Source organism: Anoplophora glabripennis, unplaced genomic scaffold, assembly GCF_000390285.2.
Source record: "Anoplophora glabripennis isolate ALB-LARVAE unplaced genomic scaffold, Agla_2.0 scaffold44, whole genome shotgun sequence".
In the NCBI taxonomy this organism is placed as follows: Eukaryota; Metazoa; Arthropoda; class Insecta; order Coleoptera; family Cerambycidae; genus Anoplophora; species Anoplophora glabripennis.
In genome coordinates this window covers 1,296,365-1,319,986 of record NW_019416229.1, presented here as the reverse complement: position 1 = coordinate 1,319,986, position 23,622 = coordinate 1,296,365, and the positions used below count along the sequence as shown (strand labels likewise).

The following is a 23,622-nucleotide window of genomic DNA, read 5'->3' as shown; positions in this document are numbered from 1 at the left end:
GGAATCCAAACAGCTGTATTGGGCTACTGGGCAATAAATCTCAGCAGTTGACAAGTGGTTGACAAATTTCCCAGCAGTGCAGTGCAGCAATGCGGAATTTGTTGTGATTCAGGTAATTTTAATTTATTATAGGCGCCTTCTATTAATCATTCATATTACAATTGCGAAAGGGAGAACTAAGTGGAATATTTTGTTTACTAATATTATTACAACATGGCATTTTGGAGGCCTTTTGAAATGGAACAAAACGAAATTTACCATCAATATAATAAAATTGTTTGAGGACATAAATGTTGTTGGCCAAATGAACATATTATAGAAATTTTCTACACATTATATACAAATTATTATAATTTCTTACCTTTAGCAGAAAATTTTTTTAGGGACGTCTATGAAATTCGTTAAATTTTATTGCCAGGCGTTTTTTTACATGTTCAACTGACTTCGGAAAGACTATACTATAAACATATTACACCCCGCAAAATGCTTTTAGGAAGCTATTAACACATGCATTATTCACAATTATTGAGCATCTTTACTTTGCTGGACAAAACAGGAAAGGTACATTTTCTGATGTTTACATGTTCTCCATGATGTTTCAATGCGAAAAATTAAAAGAAATTGCTCTAATTTATCGTTACACTTCGTCACTTCCTGGATGGACCTACTTGTTCCATTATTGTTTTATTAAAAATGCGATTTGCTGACTATAAAATCCAAGCCTTAAGAACATTCGCTGATTGATTAGCATATTGTTGGGCTGCTGTCTCCAATTTGAACATTTATTTTAAATATTTTCGTTTTCTTATAATGTTAAAATAGTCAATATTTTGTGTTAATAAAGTTCATGTTAAATAAAAAATAAATTGTATAACTGTACTGTTTAGTACTAATATTTAATATTCAGAAAACCGCAAGTTAAAAGAATACTAATGTCCTGATATCCTAAAATATACTGTAGCTCTTAATATTAAAAGTACGACACTGAACAGAACAAAAAAAGTAAAAAACTACAGGATTAATTTACTATATAAATTATATCTATAGTTTACTTAACTATAAATATATTTTAAAATATTTAAGACCTCAAGCACGTTATTTTATCATTGAATTAAAACATGATTTTTAAAATTACATAATAGTTAAGTTATCTGATCGCATTTTATAATATGTTCAAGTTTATAAATATTAAACAATTAAACCATATTTTGCTTACTTGGTACAAAAAAGCGGAAAATACATAAAAGAATTTGCTTACACCTGACATTTTTCTCAAGTAACAACTACGCAAAATAATTAAGTCTTTGATGGATAAATCTGTACGTTTACTTATAAAGCATTATAGTAGTTAAATTGTAAATTATTAGGTGGCATTCTTGGAATGACAAAGTTGGACAAATCGTTTAATCTAATTAATTTTCTAATGAAGGTTTGTTTTATTAGGATTGTTGTTTTGAAGAGAATATATACATATGTACAATATAAATACAGTGAAGGGATTCTTTCCATGACAATTAATTGTGCAGTCTAGCCTGGAAAAGTGATATTTTGTGGATTATTTTTAATTATTAAAGCCTTGACTTTTAGAAACGTGTGATAACTATTATATTAAATATTATAAAACTACTCGTATATGCATATTTTAAATCCTTCAAGTGAGGGAAATATAAAACATATTTTCCTAAAACAAATATTTAGGTACTGTCTAGTTTTAAATTTATTTTAAGCTCTATAATATAACTAGCCATAATTGTTAAATTAAAAACATTCACTTTACAGCAACTGCAGTAACACATAATTCCGCACAAATGTGCTATATAAGCCCAGCCTGCAATAATACTGTAATGTAGAAAGTTCTACCAGTTAACTGAGCTTAGTACTAACACATAATTTTAATAGTATTATCGACTTCTCATTCACATCTCATTTTTTTAGATTGGTGAAGCGGACTTGGAGTCCACACCAATAGACCAGAAACGCGATTGTTTACTTTCAGTTTCAAAATTGCTCTTCATCTAGGCATCAGGAGAATAGAACGTAGCAAGAGGTGGCCCATAACACAGTGCTTCGTACTGCATGTGGTTCATGCTTTTACAATCGAGCAGTTTTCTGTTGCTCCACAAGTCAGCCGCAATGCGACTAGAGACCAAAGCAGGGTCTAACTGATTTGGTAAGTAAAATATTCTATTATTTCGTCAATACATTCCCACAGGATGTAAAATAACAACACGTGTTTATGTCACGACAATGATTATTTTGCGATTGCCTTGCAGTAATGCAAACTAAGATAAAGCGACTTTCACTAGGTTAGATTTGAATATTCCAGTGGAACGTTACTCTAGGTGTAATGTTTTGGTTTATTGGCCTGAGCAAATGTTTAGGAAGCGATTTAGCAAAAAATTTGTGTGTTATCTTTACTTGTTTGCTAAATAAATTTATCAAAACATTTAGTTTTCAGTCCAAACCAAATTTGATTGGATTGAAAGTTTAATCGAAACTACATTTGAATCGAGTTCAGTAGGTGAAAAAAATATTACATGTGCATGGTACCTATTTAAAATTAGAATCGATTTTGGCCAACAACTAGCGGAATCGATATCTAAAATATCTGTGCATACAAATAGAGGCTTCTGTACATGAAAATCAGAATATTGCATATGGCTCTCAATTGATTAATTAATATGGTACTAAAAATAATACGTTTCTAAAAAACATGTCCTCATCAGTCAGCAAATGTAAAAAATGTGGTAAAAACCTATTATTTGGATATGGAGACGATATATTTGCTATTTGCGATTTGAATGCATTTCTAAAAAATAAAAATCTAGAAAATTTGCTTGAGAAATAGAAGAAGAAAGTAAATTACCATTCTCGGGTGTATTCATTTAAAAAATTGATAATACTTATGAAAGGAGTGTCTACAGAAAACCTACTCATATAAATAAGTATTTAAATTTAATGTCCATTCATAAAGAAGGGTATAATTAAATATTTATATGATAAATCAAAATTAATTTCTTCAAAAAGTTAAATTTTCCATAATTAATTAAAATTTATTAAAACATAATTTAATACTTAACAATCTATTACTTTAAAAATTTTGCTGCTAGAACATTTCGAAAATATAAGAATACCCAAAGATTCCATATATACGGGGTGATCCGTAATTATATGTCTCAAAGCAAATGACGGTATGGAAATTATGAAATTTTCTTACTAAAATTTTGATCGGTTGGGAAATAGTGCCATAGAAACTTTTATATACTATACTATAAATATAGCACACCTTTCATATATTTGAAACAATTTGCAATTCAATATTCAAAGCCTACTAATTTGTGCACTATTATTTTGCATTTTACTGCAGATATCGAAATTGCAAATATTTTGAAAACAAAAATTTACGTGAAGTTTTATTTGCAGATAAATATCTTTAATTAATTTTAATATTTAAAAAAAATAGGTGATTAAAAAAATCCTATTTACAATTTGAGAAAACGGTCATATTAATAAATAGGATTCCATAAAAATATTGTTGGTTGTTATTTTGTTAAGGCTGGAGTCATATAGAATATAAATCGCATAGTAGGACAATGATAGAACAAGTACTTAGATCCATCCAGGAAGTGACGAAGCGTAACGCTAAACTAGAGCAACTTCCTTTAATTTTTCGCACTGAAAGATCACATAGAACATATAAATATCAGAAAATATGCCTTGCCTGCTTTCTCCAGTAAATTTGTAAAGATACTCAATAATTTTTATTAATGCATGTGTTAGTTTCTTAAAAGCATTATACGGGGTGTGATTATGTTTATTGTGTGTGATTGTGTTTATTGTGTGTGTGTGATTATTTTCTGTATGTTCAACAGGCGTACAAAATTCAGGGTGATTTACAAATAGTAACCAAAAATGAAACCTCGTATTCTTTGGTGAATTTTAAGGGTAGTCTTTCCTATAAAGTTTTCATCTAGGACGCTTCGTTAAAAAGATACAGAGTGTTAAACTTTAAAAAATATTTTTAATTTTTTTAAATAATTTAAAAACTAGTAAGTAAGTGAAATAATTTGAAATCGGGCACATGTATTTATGTAAACATTGTCCAATATTTGAGGGCTTTTTCTAAAAATTTACATGCTCCAGCGGGGGAGATAAAGGGTATCGGTGGCATATTTTTCTAAATAAAATAGTACGCCATTGCTTTACGGTAACAACCATGATATTTTCGGATTCGTCATTCAATTTTCTACAAATTACTATCCTTTCGAAAAAAGCCTGATTTTCGAGTAAAACTTAAAAATCGAACTGAGAACACACTTCGATATTTGAATATAATTCTTTTTAAAATTACATAGTGAGCTTCGAAAGCAACTTTGACTTCTGAGCAGTTAGAAGAAAGAATAATTACTGCTTTTCATCAAATTGAAGCAACAAATTTCCAACAAATTACATTTTCGTTACTAAAAAAATGTCGGGCCTGTGTTCGTGGAAATGGAGGTATTTTTGAGCATTTACTCAAATAAAATTATTAAAATGATGTGTGTGTAATTTCTTTATTCGAATAAATAACCGAATGATTAGTGCTTATCATGTCATTTAAGTAAAAGTGTTTTCAGTTGGATTTTTAAGTTTTACTCGAAAATCAGGCTTTTTCGCAAAACGTAAAAGAGTAGCAATTTATCTTATCCGAAAATATCATAGGTTGTTGCCGTAAAGCAGTGGCGTACTATTTTATTTAGAAAAATATGCCACCGATAGCCTTTATCTCCGCCACTAGAGCATGTAAATTTTAGAAAAAACCCTCAAATTTTGGACAAAGTATTAGTATTTAAAAAAATTAAAAATATTTTTTGAAGTTTAACACCCTGTATCTTTTTAACGAAGCGTACTTAAAATTCACCCCAAAAAATACGAAGTTTCAGTTTTGGTTACTATTGTGAATCACCCTGTATAAGTTTTCTTCAGGGTATAAGACAACTAGAATACACTGAAACTAAGGAAAAAAGCATATTTTCATCTCGTATGTTTATCTTACGTTTCCTGAATTTTGTACGCCTGTTGAACATACAGAATATAATCACACACACAATAAACACAATCACACACAATAAACATAATCACACACACAATAAACACAATCACACACAATAAACATAATCACACCAAAGAATACGACATTTCATTTTTAGTCACCATTTGTGATTCAAACCTGTACCTGTAAACTGGTACAGTGAAGAGATATTGTTTCTAACTTGCTTACATTTTTTATAATGGTGAACAAAATTATGAGTATATAAACGTCCTCTTTAAATGAAAATAGGTGTCTAATTTTTCTTTAAATTTTAAGCAGTGTTAGTTGAGAAACCTGAGAGACGAGATAAGTAACGAGCGTTCAAATAAAAACGTGGTCGAAGTTGGCTCTGACACATTGGACGTAGGGAGTAGCTTTTAGCGACCAACTTAACCTCATTTCTCAACTAGCTGTATAGCAGCTGTCAGTTTCAATAACGTTAATGACTATATAACTTAATTTTAATTAATAATTGTAATTTCGTTTTCTTCCAGCTGGTTAACAAAAGGAGCGATAATTTATTCTCTATACCTTTGCGCAGTAAGAGTACCATTAAAAAAATAGGTCCATAAATCCTCCTTCGATTGAGAGCACACCAAACTCCAATTTTTTGAGCGTGTAGAGGGCCCTCGACAAAAAAGTTATCTGGTTTTTCAGAAGACCAATTCTCATATTCTGTGAGTTTACGTAACCACTTAAATGAAACCAGGCTTCATCAGAAAAAAGGTGGTATTATGAAGTTCACCGTAGTTGTTTAAAAACCATTCACAAAATACAGCCCGTCGCGGAGATTCAACTTCATGAAGTTCTTGCTGACAAATTAAACGATAGGAGAACAAACGCAAATCTTTTTTTAACACTGTGTGGCAGGTACCGACTGATACTCCCACCATTTGTGATAAAACACGTACAGAAGTTCTTGGCGCATTTTCCATTATTTGTTGGACATTTTCTTTTAATTCTTCAGTCCGCTTTTTAGGTCGGCCGCTTCCTTCTTTTCTTGTTACACTGCCCGTTTCACGAATAACATTAACACAACGCTGAACTGCACTTTGAAAAATTTTGTACTCAACAACGCCGGGAAATTGATTTTGAAATTCTATGAAACATTCCTCAATAGAATACTTCCATATTCCATCAATCTTGCGTCCATTTCTAAATTAGGACTCTATGATAAACACTTTTTGTTCTTGAGAAAACACCATTTTAAACGCTTTTTAAAACGAAAATATTCAAATTGATAGCGGCGATATAGCCCTTTGACAGAGGACGTTTAAGTTCATTTGCTATACGCTACGCCCTACGTCCAAATTTTCAGAACCAACTTGACCACGTTTTTATTTGAACGCTCGTTATAATAATAGATTGAATATTAGGTATACAAGGTGTTTCTAAATCATCTACAATTATTCTTGAGGGCGATTCTTCAAATTATTTTATGAAAAAATGTTTATATTATGTCAAAAACCCAGGAGTGTATATGTAGGCAATTATTTAAAAAAATAGTATGCATGTCTCTGCAAAATTTTAATTTTGTAATATTTGTCTGTAATTCTCGTTCATTACTTAAAATAAACTTAGTTCAGGAATAAATCGTGTATTATTTTTAATAAAATAGCATTTTTCTCCGGAACTAAACTGCCAATGAAAAATACTAGCAGGCATCTTTGTTAAGCAGTGAACGAGGATTTCAAAAAGTGCTCACAAAATTTAAAATATCAGTGGCGCGCATATCATTATATTTTAAAATAATTGAATGCTATTGTCTAACGTATCGCATGCCGCTGGTGAGTTAATTAAATTTTGATTTACGCTAGAACATGCCCTATAAAGACAAATTTTGAGAAAAAGAAAATATTTCGTTACTGATATTAAAAAATAGGAGAAAAATTTTTTCAACGCCTTGAATATTGGAAAAGATAAATTCCTGGGCATTATCCTTTTTCGTAAAATAATGTGAAGAATCACAACATAAAATATACTAGACTGCTTGGAATATTTATCATGTAGTAGTATAATATACTTACTCTGTCTTACAGAGCCTTGATAAATGATTACAAGCCACGTGACCAGTAATTTTGTTTAGAATAGTAATTTTATTTCCTTCGTGTTGGCAAATAAATTTCAGTAAAATTAAAAATTATTAAAACAATAAAATCAACTTTCCATTAAAATACAATGTTCTGTTTCATCTTCTGTGATTGGTATAATTTTTCACTAGATTCTATTTAACCAATCGGCGATAGCATTATCTCGAGCGTAAACGTAACGGTTTGTCACTGTTCATTGTAGACGAATCATTAGCATTGATTAGATTTACGAATTTTTCGTGGCTTGTAATCTTTTATGAAGTCTCTGTCTATGAAAGTAATCATATCAATCAGTTTTAAAATGTCACACAACAAGTTTGTTAAGTAACAATCCCTTACCGATACTTATGGCGAAAAAAGAAGAAAAACTGTATAGACAATGCCACAAATAAGAACTTTCAAACAATAAGTTTGCCGTATGAATAAGATAGATATCTGGCAAACATATTATTAATTTTAAAAATTTATAAGTTATATACAATGATGTCGTAATTTTTGGATATACCTACTATTCATCCTGATATATCTGGAGGCAAAACTAAATTACTATGCGTGTTTACATTTCTTTAGCAGTAGCTGCATTTGAAAAATCAAGTTTCTAAGAAATGAGGTCCTTTAACCAACCAAACAAGATGAAAAAGCAAGCCGAAGTAGAGATCTAATTGCCCTAATTATGCGTAGATTAGACGAACGCAATTTGTTTCAATTGTTTAATTTTTCATCCGACAGGAATTTAGTGTTTTATTGCTCATCTCCCAGCTGATGTTTTTATGCCAAGCGTAATAAATTTTTCGAACTGAATTTTAGAATATTATGTACATAGCAAAAATTCGAGTGGTGCAATGTAAGAAACATCACATCATCGAACGTCTGAAATAGGGATCTCAAATAAAGTAAGTTTCATGATTTTTTGACGTTGCAAGTTCAATTTGAATAAACATATGTTCAATGTTACATTTCTCTCAATGTTTAGTTTTGTTATTAAGAGTTCAAAAATATATTGAAGAGCATGTCGGAAACAGGTGTACAGTAGAATGTTGGTAAAATAAACAGCAACACGCTTCATGCCTCAAGGTGGTTGGGTAGGTACGTTAATTCATCGACTTTAATCTACTATTGCGGAATTTACTACCCCGTTACATAAATATTTATTAATTTGTGTTCCAACAGTGAATTTCTAGAACCATTTGAATTGAATAAACAAGGAAGCAGTATTATTTTCTCTTGAATAGTTATTTATGCTATAAGGATCATAATAAGGATTATTATGTTACTAACCGCAAATAATACGGCATGTATCATAATGTTCGTTTATGATCCGAATTACAAACTAAACTTTATTTGCTGGCATCAATTAAGATCCTTAAAATTTTAAATCTAAATGATTACAATGCAATAACACTGATATATTTTATATAATTTCATATCATTTGAAAATAGTACAAGCTAAATCATCGTTTCATTGACAGCGATCGAATTGTATACATATTATTGATAGACCAGGCGGCACAATATGTTAAAAAAATTAGAAAAATGTCATATTTTTCTTCCTATTTAATTATGTAATGTATGTAATTATGAGTTGATCGCAATCGCAAAAATGGAGTTAAAATACAATACTTTTTAGGGAATTTTTTTGGGGTATTTAAATTGGGTATAGGACCTTTATACTTGGCTCAAGTAAACTTAATGTTATGTAGAATCTTCACACCAAATTTCATCAAGATCGGTTCCATAGATTTTGCATAATAATTTTGCAATCCAAATTTTCAAAAAAAATTTGCAAAATTTCAAAATTTTGCACAGCAGAAACCAAGGCCCTTAGATACTTGAAAATTAATATCATATAATCACATACAGAAGGGCTTTCAAGCTTTCAAACTTTTTTTGAAAAATTCGAATCCGTCAATTAGGAGAGCTTTGGCGCTTGTTTAAACATTGCTCGAATTTTTGTACTTATAAACAATTAGAATAACTTTGGTACTGGGACATCCGGGCAAATTTTTCGAAAAATACCTTTGGTATTCCGAGTACTTACCAGGTCTAAGATTACAATACTTTTCTTCATTGGCAATCTACTTTAAAACGTGTTTAAAGTTATTTATGCAAGCGAGAAATTCAAGAAAATCGTACGAGTGGTGGTGGTGGGGGAAGCAGAGAGCGCGGCCGCTCCGGCCTGCTCGAAATTGAATCGGCGCGTTCAAAACCGCGATGCGTTTAAAAATTTTTAATATCTCACCTTCTAGAGGTCCGATTTTGATGATTTTTTTTTCAATTTTAGCGTATTTTCAAATGCCTATCGTTAATAATTATTGGTCTTTCAACAGTCCGATAATTATTTATCTTTAAACTTTACAACAAATTTATTTAAATATTCTCAAATTGTTTAAACAACAATTATTTTCAAATTATGACGAAAATTAGTAATATATAGAGTTAATTTCTCATTTGCTTATATTTTAAACAATAAATAATATTTGAATTATACTTTAATCACAGAAAAAAATTAATATTAAATAAGGAATCTTTCTTTCATTTCAATATATTATTTCGTATTCGAAAAGTACGACCTTGAAAGAAATAGATACACGTACATACCGTTAGGAAAAGAATCTCTACAATACAGTGTTATTTTTTTATTTGAAGTAATAGACTAGTACTTCCAAATGCAAAGTTGTAGGAAATAACTTGATTAAGAAAAATTTATAAATATTTTTTTCCGGTGTTGCCATTTAAAAAATTATCGTTTTAGTAGCTACTGCAGAAATCTGGCAAATAATTATATGTAAAATTTTTTTAAAAGAAGCATTTTTCCAAGAACTTATAAAACCTGCTTTAAAAAATTTGATTTGATTGAAAAGCTTGAAACCCTTCTATATGTGATTAAATTTTCAAGTATCTAAGGGCCTTGGTTTTTGCTGAGCAAAATTTTGAAAATTTGCAATTTTTTTTCAAGATTTGGAATGCAAAATTATTATGCAAAATCTATGGAACCGATCTTGATAAAATTTGGTGAGAAGATTCTACATAACATGAAGTTTTCTTGAGCCAAGTATAAAGGTCCTATACCCAATTTAAATACCCCAAAAAATTCCCTAAAAAGCATTGTTTTTTAACCCCATTTTTGCGATTTTTTCGATTTTTACCATAATAATCATGATTCATTCGATTTGTAATTAGTCACTTTTTGTAAAAGATTTAATTACAAAAAATTTTTTCCTCTTCCATTTTCGCCTAAAATCAACTCTTGAAAAGATACATAATTAAATAGGAAGAAAAATATGACATTTTTCTAATTTTTTTAACATATTGTGCCGCCAGAAGTTAAGCCCACGTTTTTTTTTTGCGCATAGAAAAATTTTAATTTCTAGTGATATTTGAAAGCCAAAAAGCCAAAAATCTCCGTGGATATACGATTCACCCAAATATGGCTTTTTGAAACAGATACCGTCTGGACTATGAACAATATTTATAGTGTTAAAGTAGTCCCTCTGTTTTTAAATTATTACTGAATTAGTGAATATTCGTTGTAATTAAATAAAATAAGTGTTCTATAGTGGTATAGTGGTTTTCTTCTACCAGGAACACGAGTTCTGTATTAGACTGTTTACTCGTTATGAGGAATTGGATACGAATAAAAGTATGAAAAATATAACGCCTATACAAGTTTTACTGCAGACCTAACTAACTCTTTTCCTAAACAATTTGTCGGTAAGTTTTTATAGAAGATAAACTATTCTTGGGCAGTTACTAAGATTATTAAATTGGCCAGAGTATGTAGAAGAGAGGAATTAACAAATTTGTTCATTGAAAGCGTTATAGGCAAATGCGAGACTTTTTTGTCACATCTGGGGATGTTAGACAAAATGGATTGCTATACAACGGATGAGCAAATGAAGATTGTGAAACTTCATTACAAGTACAGAGAGTGTGTAGTTGAGACTATGGGCACATTACGTGGAATATTCGATAGAAGGAACGCCTCGAATGAAATTACTGAAAAGATTAGTTGACAAATTTGAACAAACAAGACAGTTTCAGACAATAAAATAACAGCCTAAAATATTGGTGAGTGATAGTGTGACGGAAATTTCCGTAACCTCAGTGCGCCGTCGCCATCGGTCACTGCAATTAAATATTTCAAAAAACACAATGCAGCCGCCGATTTTAACAAAAGATCTACATCTGCAACCATTCTATATTGAGTTAACCCAGGAATTGAAACCTGACGAGCATTTAATGCACCGGACATTCGTGGACTAGATGTTGGAGAATCAACAAGTGGACGGTGATTTTGCTAAAAAAATCATCTGTAGTGACTATAGTCGCATTTCCATCTTAGTGTTTATGTAAACCAGCGAAATTCGGTAGAATTTACGGCAGGGACAATCCTCGGGTCATTCAAAAAGGACCACTGTACCAAATGATAAAGAGAGACAGTGTGATGTGGATTTTACGCTGGTGGGTGATTGGTCCTTTCTTTTTTGAAAATGAGGTAGGAAACGCAGTAGAGAACGATATCGAGAGATGCTATTGAACTTTTTGTGGCCTCATTTGGATGGTAAGGATTTGGATGACATGTGGTTTTGGCAAAAATATAATGCACGACTTATATCGCGTAACAGTGCAGTGACTTGACCATCAAGAGCATGCGATCTTACACCAAACAATTTTTTCCTGTGGGGATTCGTAAAGTATAAAGTTTATTCTGTTGAAGGAATACTATGAATTAAAGGCAGACATTCGGAGAGTTATCAACGAAATTCAGCGGCAGGTATCACGAAAGCATGATATAGTTTAGGATCTCTTAAAAGAGTATGCTAAATCAGTCACGGAAGACATCTGTCCGATATCTTCTATCGTATTTAGTGCACTGTCTACCCTTTAAAAACATGTAAAAACTTTACCAACTTTTTAATTAATAAAATCTCTTTTTCATATGTGAAATTCTGCGTTTCTTTTGGGACACATTAGAAGTTACTGGTCATTATTCTTAACTTTGTTTTAAGAATTTCTGTAATCAACTTTTTTGCACTGTTTGATACAGAATCCAGTGCGTTCGCGATATTTTTTATAACCCATGATTTTTCAATTCTGCGATAATTATAAAAAAATAAATAAAGCATAGACACAATTCAATGTGCCATACATTTTTTCGTCAGTAAATCAAATACAATCGAAAAGCTCTAATTTTGATAAGAAACAGTCAAATTGCAAAAAAATGCGATACATCATTTGAAAGGAAATTTAATGTTGATGTAATAAATCATTAAACATAAGGTATCTCAGGATATACAGGGTGTTTATTAATTGAATGCCGATACTTAAGGGTGTGAATCCTTGGGTCATTTTAAGAAGAAAACTTAATATCAACATATGTCCTAAACCTCTTAATTTTTGAGCTACGGGGGGTTACAGTTTTAAGAAAAAATTTACTTTTTTATTACAATTTTCTTATCACTCCAAATATTTTTATGAAATTTTGTACACACCTATTAATCATTAAGGAGCATTGTTTAATGTAAAAAATGTTTTAAAATCTTTGTTAATGACGTCTGTACGAGGTTTGTACTAAACATTTTTGAAGAAACAAATGGTAAGCCACTGCTTTTTCTAAAAACTAAAATTATTTTTAAAATCTCCTTTTATTTTACAGCCAATTAGGTCCCTACACTTACTCTCGTACGACGCACCATTTGCACGTAAAAAAATGAAAACCAAAAAAGTTTTTTCCCCAAGTTCATTGAGACTGCTTTTAATATTTTGTTGCCATTTTGTAGACACCCACCATGCGTGGAAACACTTTTTGTGGTTCAAAAATTAATTTTCTACTTTCACAAATGACGTTCACGTAGGCATAATATTAAATGTTTGGATAGAAAAAACGGTAAGCTCATTAAATGCCCCCTTAAAGCAAATGAAATAAAAATTAGTAGGCTGGGTAAAGTGTCATAATGTATTTATTATGTATTTACAGTAGTTGTTAAAATTGTCCTCCACCCACACGCAAGCATCTACTCTTCTTCGCATAGACTGACGTACATTTTCAAAAATTCCTGGGGTGTCTCTTATGGTTTGGCAGCATACTATTATACGATTTCGTAACACTTCTTCGGTTTGAATTGGCATTGCGTACACTAAGCTCTTCAATGAACTTGGGGAAAAAACTTTTTTGGTTTTCATTTTTTTACGTGCAAATGGTGCGTCGTACGAGAGTAAGTCTAGGGACCGAATTTGCTGTAAAATAAATGGAGATTTTAAAAATAATTTTAATTTTTAGAAAAAGCAGCGGCGTACCATTTTTTTCTTCAAAAATGATTAGGTCAAACCTCGTACGGACGTCATTGGCAAATATTTTAAAACATTTTTTACATCAAACAATGCTCCTTAATGATTAGTAGGTGTGTACAAAATTTCATAAAAATATCTGGAGTGATAAGAAAATTATAATAAAAAAGTAAATTTTTTCTTAAAACTGAAACACCCTGTAGCTCAAAAATTAAGAGATTTAGGACATATGTTGATATTAAGATTTCTTCTTAAAATGACCCAAGAATTTACACCCTTAAGTATCGGCATTCAATTAATAAACACACTGTATGTAAATTAGATAACTGAAAAACCAACGATTATAGAAAGATGTTGCAAATGCTTTTTGATTCACGAAAATTAAAATTTAGACTGTTTAACAACTTTTAGCTATAAAACTGACCTTACGTCTATATAACTTATTGAATTATAAACATAGTAAGTATACCAAAAAATGATTACTGAAAATCTTTACAGTACATATATTCCTTTAACAATGTTCAAAGATTTTTATCTTCATGTGTACTCCTTTGACTATATTCGATATATCCTGACATTTCTTGGACTTCCCAAACAAGGGTTTACAGTTGCTGTTATCCTTTTCATCTGTTGAAATGTAAACTGAGCTCGTCATTTCCAGAAATTGTTTGTCTCTTAAATAGATAGCATATTGAAAACTGTCGTTCAAATTCAGCTGTCAGTAGAAGATTGGATATTTATAAAGTAAAATGCTGGACTTAATCGAGGTACGTTGAAAAAAAATATATAAAAAATAGTCATACTACACTACCGGAAAAAATTAAGGCAACAAAAATATTTCATCATTCTTTTAGTGACATTTGAAAAACTGTATCTTTGAAAAATAGACCTGTCGAGATAAAAAACTGTTTTGAAGCTTGAAGTCTCTAGTTCCAAGAACTTTTTACAAAAAACTATTCTGAGCTATGATTATAGAGGAGAAAAAGAATTTTCATTATTTTTTTTTTAATTTTTGGACTGTCCACGGACATAGGAAAATTTTCTCGAACTCAATCAATATAGAAGTCAGTTATCTTGTTTAATCAGCTTCAATTTGCTTTTCGAAAGATCTCCGTACGACTATTGGGTACGAGATATCGATGGTAGAATAAAAAATGAAGTATGGAAAAAAAATTGTTTCTTCCATAACAGGTCCTTGTAGAGAATTTATTCAAGTATTCTAGTATTTACTGTGCAATAATTTGTTGCTGAAATGTCGATGATTCGACATTCAACCATCAATATCTCGGTAACCAATCGTATTGATTGAGTTCGAAAAAATCCGTGGGCAGTCCAAAAATTCAAAATATTTTTTTTCTCTTGATTCCTCGAGTCACAATTCAAAAAAAATTTTGAAACTAGAGACTTAAAGCTTCAAAACGGGTTTTCTTTATTTCGACACTACCATTTTTCAGTGAGATCCAGCCTTTGAAAAATCATTTTAAAAATTATGAAATATTATTGTTCCTTTAATTTTGTACCTACGAGTACAGTATTGTATAAATTAAGGAGGAAATATGAGTAACTGCTTGATATTTTAATTGAGCCTTATCCATTTTTTTCCGTAGTGTTCAAACTGTAACTAATCAGTCTGTAGTTATGAATATTTCAGGACAAGAAATCTCTTTCATGACCTACATTGATCCTCTTTTATTTCAAGCAGTTTATTCATAAAATATGGGAATACGGGCAGGTTTTATTCACTCCAATGGGCAAATATGTCTCTCTATATTCATCTGATAAGCGAAAATAGAAAATCTTGGGACAAATCAGCTTAGCACGTGCCCAGCCAAGTTATTGCACGGAATAAATATAACGCCCTCCCATTTACAGTCGTGTCTTAATATTTCAACTCGATGAATCGTGTTGGGTATAAAATGGTAAACGATATTTTAATGATACACTGAGAAAAGGTTTTATACATGTTCCGAATTGAATGTAGCTATGTAATTACTCTATGTCTGATAATGACGATACTTTGAAATTGAATTAGCAGTTCGCTTATCAAATATTAGTTGTTGCTAATTTAATTACTCTTGTATACCTACATAGAAGTTAGTTTTCTCTAAAATGTTAGTTATGCCATTATTAAAAAAAAATTATATCACTTCGTGGCGACTTGTAAGTCATAGTCTGAATCAGGTAAAATGAAATTTGCCACATTACTAATGAAAAAATTCCATACGAAGAGTAATCAAAATTTCCCGCATCTTTTATTTCAGTCTAGAATAGTAATAGAAAATATAAGACAGGGGATAATTTTCCCGTAACCAATCTGTACATTACTCCATTTCGATTATAATTTCGTCATTTTTCAACACGGCTCTCGAGAAATCTAATTATCTGCTAATTCTCGCTTTATTACTAATAGCTTTAATCCACGTGATTGACGAATTGTATTTTTTTATTTTCCCTAATTCTCCCACCAGAATTAACGATTCCTTCGACATGTCTCGAGGAATTAAGTACAAATTTTCGTTATCTTGACATTGTTTTGACAATTTTGATATGTCATGTGAGATGTTGGTTCAAAAGATTGAACGAAGGACATGTTTTCTAATCAAAAACAAACTTAAATAGTTATTTATAGTATACGTGTCGTATTAGGCATTAGGCATATACATATAGGAGAGAGCAATATGTCTTTCGAAAGTTTGAGAAGCCTGAACCGTCGACATGGCAACCAGCCGGAAATTGTTTAGCCACAAAGAATGTAAGTCTGTTTCCTAGTAGTGAGACAGGAAAAGTTTATAAATTGTCTTTAAAAGAGGAAGAAAAGAGTAAATACAAGACCCCAACTCCAGTGTTTGAACTGTCTTTGACAAGAATGCACAAATGTAAACAGAACTTTGTCTTGGTGAGGTTAACCAGTTTGCTAACGAATAATATTCATCTTTGAAAAATGGAAAAAGTACCGAGATTAGAAAGCAACTTTGCATTAATCCTGATAAAGTGTAATGGTGCATTCGGAAAAAAATTATCTATCTTTGGTAATGGGAACAAAAGAAAGGAATAACAGCAATTACTGAAAATGTTTTACTGACGTATTTCTCCAATGCTAATAAACGATTTGTTGTGACATCATTGTGAATGAATTATTATGTATATTAAACAATATTGAAAATATGGTTAACTAATTTCTTTTCTGAAGAACCAAAATATATGTATACTATTACATTCAACATATACTTCTAACGACTAAATTTTTTTCTACAAAACGTTAAGTGGAAACTGTGCACCGCAGCATCAATTGGGATTAATACAATGTCAAGAATGCCTGAATTTAGCGATGCTGGTTTTATACTACCCACAATATAAGACCTTTCATCAGCTGCTTTATTACCAGCCAATTCAGGTGGAGATCTTACGACCATTAAAAAATGCTGCAATTCACAAAGACATTGAGGATTCTCAGTCAAATAAAATCGCAACACTAAAGAGAAGATTTCAAACAGATTGAATTAAACAAGAACAACAAAGCCTTAAGATCAGCTGCGTTTTTCAAATCACGAAGAAGACATTAATAATAACTCAAAAAGTGCTAGTGTAGTTATAAATATGAGCATGTGTGTTTTATTAGCTTCTTAAAACGTCGAAGAAAATGGGAAACTATGACATACGTTTGTGTGGACAAAACATTTAAAGAGTTTTGAAAAAAATGGGATTTCTGGCAAGCAAAAAAAAACAATTTTTTGTGAGTGAATTTCACAAAAACATGGCCTTATTAGATACATTTAAATTGTTCTCTTTCATACAATATATTTACGTTCAAATATACAGACAAATATACACTATAGAAAATTAAATGCACATTTTTGATACACCATGTATATTTAGTAAATTTCAAAAAATGTAGTGGTTAAAACACTAATGTGTTTTTGGTTGTTTTGTTAGATCTTCTATTTTCTTTCGCAATTAAATAATGTTGGTTTGCTTTAATTTATAGTTAATTATGTCCAATTTGTCTCTTATGACTCTCCAGTGACTGAGCAGGGCAGCTGTCACTAATCCTGCGTTATTAAACTCCAACAATAATTCCGTCTTGTAGCGGTATAATTAAATAACGAATAATTAACATGTTGTTATGGACCACGACATAGTAATTTAAATATTTCTTGTCAACAATTAATATTTAGTGTTTTAATAAATGTTCAATGTCATTACAGTAAAGATTTATATAAATTTATAGTTGTAAAATGGCCATTTGAACAGGAAGCAAGTGACGTAGAAGGAGTGAGAGAAGAGAACTAAATATTTTAAATCTTTTCATTTAACATTCTGGTGAATAGTGAAAAATGCGTTGTACTCCCTTATCAAGAAAAAATCAATTATGTTTAAGATATATGATCCACTAATCTCTATATTTTTATAGAATTTATAATCTGAATCTTAATAATATTCTGTCACGTTCACTTAATTCACTTTGATTGATTGACACTTCTGATGCAGTTTGTAAGAACAATTTTTGGACATTTTTTCATGAGAAAGTAATTTTATTAAAACGGCACTGTAATCTGAGAAAATGTCCTACTACTGGCTTCAGAGGGATTTGTTTTCAAAGCAGAAGTCGAAGTAATCTTAATTTATCGCAGAATTAAACTTTCAATCTTAAACAATGCCTTGAAGACAAGTTTAATACCGGCAAGCGTAGATTTTAATGACTTATTTAAAATGAAATGAAAACGTACAATCTCCTCCAATCTATTTAAAGCTGGAATAAAAATAACAACACAGTTTTTGCTCCGATAGGGGAAGATAAACTGCGAGAAATTCAGGGAATGCTTTTTTGTACATATATTACGTTTCTAAAATGGTGAGTTGGAAATGCGAAAGTTATTAACATAGTACTGAAAGTTAACTAATAAATAACTAAAACAAGTAAAAATTGTGAAGGTATAATTTGCTTGTTTATTTTCAATTCTGTGCACGAAAAAGAAAAAAACTGACGCTAAGTTGGCAAATAAATAAATAGTTATTCTATGTTGTAGGAAATTAAATTAACTAAATAACTAACGTTAACTAATTAACGTTAACTTTTACTGCTGCTAGCGCGTTTATTACATGAACTATCAATGTAAAACTTTTTGAAAATAAAAGTTTAAGCCTTTCATTAATTGTCTCCAAAATCCCGGTCCGATACGTCCGATAGTTAAATAACAAATAACTTTATAAAAAAGCTATCTTGGAAACAAAGAGGCGTAGGTGACTTTTGTTTTGATTACCGTAAAAATAAGATCAATTTATTTATAACACTCTTTTGCACATCCTGCTTTGTTAGTTCTAACTTAAGCAACTCAGTTTTACCATTTTGAAATTTTTCATTTTCGATACGTTTCCTTAGATCAAGTAGTACATACGAGTATATCTATGATATTAACTTCTAAAAGTAACGTTTAATAATTAAACAATTAGTTGCAAAAAACGAACGAATTAATTAACAAGTTCCTGGCGCAACAATTTCGCGGTCAATGAAATCGGCTTTGGCACATATTATGTTGATTATTGGATTGACCGTCTTTTCCATAAATTTCATCAACATGTCGCTTTTTGCAATAGTAACGCGCAATTTTCCAAAACTGATTTTTCGCATTTGACTTTATTTTACAGTTAACAAATTGGTGAAATATGGCTTTAAGTACCTTAAATTGTCTACAACACAAAATGTCTACTAATACACAGGTCAACAAGGGTCAGGAAGCAGACTAATATGCATTCCCGAAGGATTTTGGAGCGCTGAATCCGGATCTGGCCGCAGAATTGCTCTATCATGTCAGATTTTTGAGATATCCTAACCTAAAAGTGTAAAAGACACTGTTTTTCGTAATATTTGAGGTTATGTAGTAGTGATGTAACGAATGCCAGTTTTTAAGCATTCGCGAATGCGAATGCGAACATCTGTTGTTGACATTCGCGAATGCGAATACGAATATTCAGTTTTTAAATCTAGCGCCGTTTATCTATGATTCAAAATATGCCGCGCGCGACGCACATAATATTTCCGGTGACAGCGGCGCTAGAAGCTAAAGAAATTAGCGTTGTTAAGTTGGTAGTACGGTATTTTTGTATGATTGGAATTTTGTTTTGTTTTCACTACCGGCTCAGATGAGTTTGTGAATTGTGAGGTTAGACTGTTTTAATGTTTATAGAAGTTTAAGATTTGTTTTTTTTTTCTTATAGAAGTTTTTATTTTTTAAGTCTAAATGTTTATTAAAATAGGTGTAGACAAAGACTGATCAAAACAATACTTAATTAGATTACCTACATACATACATAATATATACAGGGTGTTCCGAAATTCATGCAACAAAATTTGGTCATAGATTCTTAAGACAAATTTAGGGGACCCGTATTTTTTCTTTTTGCCAACTGGGCCCCTCTTTCGGAGTTACAGACCTCTGAAATCTGTCCCTAAGAAGTCTTTTTATATCTCAAAACCATGTTGTACGAGAAACACTAAATTTGGTATACAGGGGTTTTATGAGATGTGGAATCTCACAGTGCTACGTTTTTGGTGAGAAACCCCCTTAAGACACTTTTTCGTGGGACCCCTTGTCCTTCGAACCAGAAAAATTTGGTCGCAAATTTGATTTTTTTAAAAATTAGTTAGCTACAAAGCCATTGAATTTAGAAACTTTTTTGTCTCTTGATATTTGTTTCGTAAAACGCAATGTTTTTGAGGAAAATGGCGAATCACGATATGCATTCGATCACATTTTGACATTTTTCTCGAAAACATTGCGTTTTACGAAAAAAGTATAAAGAGACAAAAAGTTTCTAAATTTAATGGCTTTCTAGGGGACTGATAATTTTTAAGAAATTTAAATATGCGATCAAATTTTTTTGGCTCCAAAGACAAGGGGGCCCACGAAAAATTGTCTTAAGAGGGTTCCCTGCCAAAAACGTAGCACCATCAGATTCCACATGTCATAAAACCCCTGTGTACCAAATTTAGTGATTCTCGTACAGCAGGGTTCTGAGATATAAAAAAAAGATTATTCTTAGGGGCTAACTTCAGGGGGCTGTAAATCTGAAAGAGGAAGCCACTTGGCAAAAATAAAAAATACGGGTCTTAAGAATCTGTGACCAAATTTTGTTGCATGAATTTTGGGACACTCTGTATAAACATAGTATTATTTGTTTTCTAATGTCTAAAGAAAGGTGATTAATTAACATCAAATATAAAGGTTGATTATAGAAAGATATAATTGTTTTAAGTAAGTTTTGTAATTAAAAAGAAAAGAAATGAATACTTTTTTGTTTAATTTACCTAATATTGTTTTCACATTCTGTATTTTTCTTTCACGTTCATATTCGCAAAATATTCAAAGATATTTGCGAATGCGAATGCGAATATCATAAATCAAACGAATATTCGCGAATGTGAATGCGAATGCGGATATTCGTTACATCACTATTATGTAGTAATGTCATCTGTTCTTTTTTTTTTTAAAAAAAACATATAATTTAAAAGTACAAGGCTCCTTTTTTCGAATGGCGTTGAGTTTGCTAAAATATCCTTTTTTTTCGTTGAGATATCACATGTTGAAATTTCTACGTTTTCAGTTTCTTAATATGCAAAAACCTACTAAGGATCCCTTAGACGTCAAACAGTTGATTGCAGTTTAGAAACTTCATACTCAGAAACCTTCAATACATACGAACTCAAACTCACAAACTCCAAATCCACAAACCCACAAACCCCAAACCGACAATCCCTAAACCCACAAACCCCAATCCCACAAAACCCGAACCTACAAACTCCAAGCTTACAAACCCCAAGCCCACCAACTCCAAACCCACAAACCGTATGGGTATGAAGTTTCTGAATTGCAATCGACTGCTTGATGTTTAATGGATCCTTAGTAGATTTTTGCATATTAAGAAACTGAGAAACTTAAAAATTTCAACATGTGATATCTCAACGAAAAAAAAAATATTTGAGCAAACTCAACGGCATTCGCAGGAGGGAGCGTTGTACTATTAGATTCAATGTATTAGTTTTTTGAAAAAAAATTACTACATAACTTCAAATATTACGAAAAACGGTGTTTTTGCACTTTTAGGTTAGGATATCTCAAAAACCTGACGTGATAGAGCAATTCTGCTGCCAGATTCGAATTCAGCGCACCTAAATCCTTCGGAAATATATATTCACGTTTCTGCTTCCAAGTTAAATTTTGTTGGCCTGTGTAATTTTTTTAGGCTTTCCGGCTTTATGATCTAATTCGACTGGACTATAAATACAAAGAACAGATTTAGGTCAGAAATCGGTTATATTTTAGCGACTATAAAAATATTTGGGTGCAGTCGTATAGGATAACGACATACGGGCAATAGATCAAGGGCATCTTTATTGATACACGTTGGCATAAGGTCAATGTTAAATTTATGCACTGGTCATATACTCCACTTTACTGAAAAATTTTGTGCCTGAACTAAGTCTAATTATTTCGGAGTAGTTTTAATACTAACAGTATCATTGATTTTTTCCGGACAAAATCTTTCTCTCTATAAAAGGTAAGGTCAGCAAAATTTATCTTAATCAAACACGATATGAAGTCGGTGTAGAACCGAAACAAAATCATTCATTGTTATTCCTTTGCCGATAAATATTGATTATACTGCAAGCATGTATCGTTGTGCTAAAAGTTTAGGTGGTAGTGGCTGAAGTCGGAACAGGTGTATATTGACAACTGTAAGTAAATACTGACTATTAGAAACATTTGCCCACAAATTATAAGTAAACAAGAGTACGAGTGCATGACAAATACATGCATTGTTCCACTGATGAAATGTTGATGTAAAGTAAATGTTGTCGTAATGGATTGGATTATTGTGGAAAGTAAATAGCGAAAGCAAATCCGATTTCATAAAATTTTTTATTTTGATGAGGAAATTGTTGCTAATCTCTTGTAGTCCATTGAAATGAAGGCTGAACCTCCATTTTTTCCTCTGTCGATCAAACCTGGGCGCAAATATGTATTCGACCCTCAGGAATCCGAATCCGCAAAAATTTTTGACCTAGGTGGTCAGGAAAGGGGTCAAAAGGTCAAAAAACCGTAAAAAATAAGGTTTTTCGCAAATATCTCGTAAACTACGGCAAGTAGCAAAAAAATAATTGCACCATCGTGTTCCCAGGGAAATTTTACATCGATTTTATGCTATTGCTTATTAAAATTAAATAAATTTATGTCATCTTTTGGACAATTACTAAGCACGAGAGGGGAAGTGTATATCTCCGGCGGTGGGGAGTAGTACAGCGCGCACCCTACATGTATCGGCTGACTCGCAGTCGACAGCTCTAGCAGGTGTGCCTGTTTGGAATATAATGCGATTTCAAATATAATTAGCCTGCAGTTGTAGTGGATTTTTTTTTGCTACTTTAATTTTTAAATGAAAAACCAAAAATATTACTAATGATTAATGAATGAACAGAAAAAAATTTTTAGAATGAAATACTTATTGCAAAAATGAAATATACAGGGTGTCCCGAAATTAGGGGGTAATATTTCTACAGGGTGTTCTGTGTCGAAAAAGATTACTTTTTCTTTATATAAACGTGGGTCCAAAAATTCTTCCTAAATTTACCATAACTTTTTTGTGCGTTGACTTTTTTTAACTTTTGAAAAGTATGAAATTTCATGATTTTTTATTAAAAAAAGGTACTCTTGGTTCATATTGGTAGAATGTTCCATTTTTGTGTAAAATCCGTTTAAAAATAATGTTATATGTGTTAATCATCGGGAATTGAAATTGTCAATATCGCAGATTTTGAATAACAAATATGCGTTTGACGTTATTTGCATTGACAGTTCAGTTATTTAGTTTTTGTGAATTGTTATCTTCATAAAAATTCTCGAATCTTTAGTAAATGATTATTTGACAAAGAAAAAAAAAACAAATTATTTGCAGCCAAATAAATGAATCCTCTGTTGTAATTCTTCCAAATGATTTATTTCTGTAGCATAAACTACAGCCTTCAACCTACCCCACAGAAAGTAATCTAGAGGATATAGGTCTAGAGACCGAGGTGGCCATGGAATGGGACCATCTCTACCTATCCACTTGAAAGGAAAATTACCGTTTAACCAATTTATGACATTATGGGTAAAGAGAGGTTGTTGATAGTGTAAT

The 23,622-nt window shown here is 31.2% G+C and overlaps 1 protein-coding gene across 2 annotated transcripts in view; it reads left to right on the top strand.

Moving 5' to 3' along the window:
• The first annotated feature begins 2,072 nt into the window (after positions 1 to 2,072).
• The window catches only part of LOC108917651 (facilitated trehalose transporter Tret1-like), a 43,779-nt gene continuing 22,229 nt past the window's right edge, over positions 2,073 to 23,622 (top strand). The window contains exon 1 of one of the 2 annotated variants that reach the window (XM_018724368.2): positions 2,073 to 2,170. The gene's annotated coding sequence lies outside the window, so the exon portion shown is untranslated. Of the gene's footprint in view, positions 2,171 to 8,016; positions 8,055 to 23,622 lie in introns of those variants that run through there. The other variant, XM_018724369.1, reaches the window with a different exon arrangement.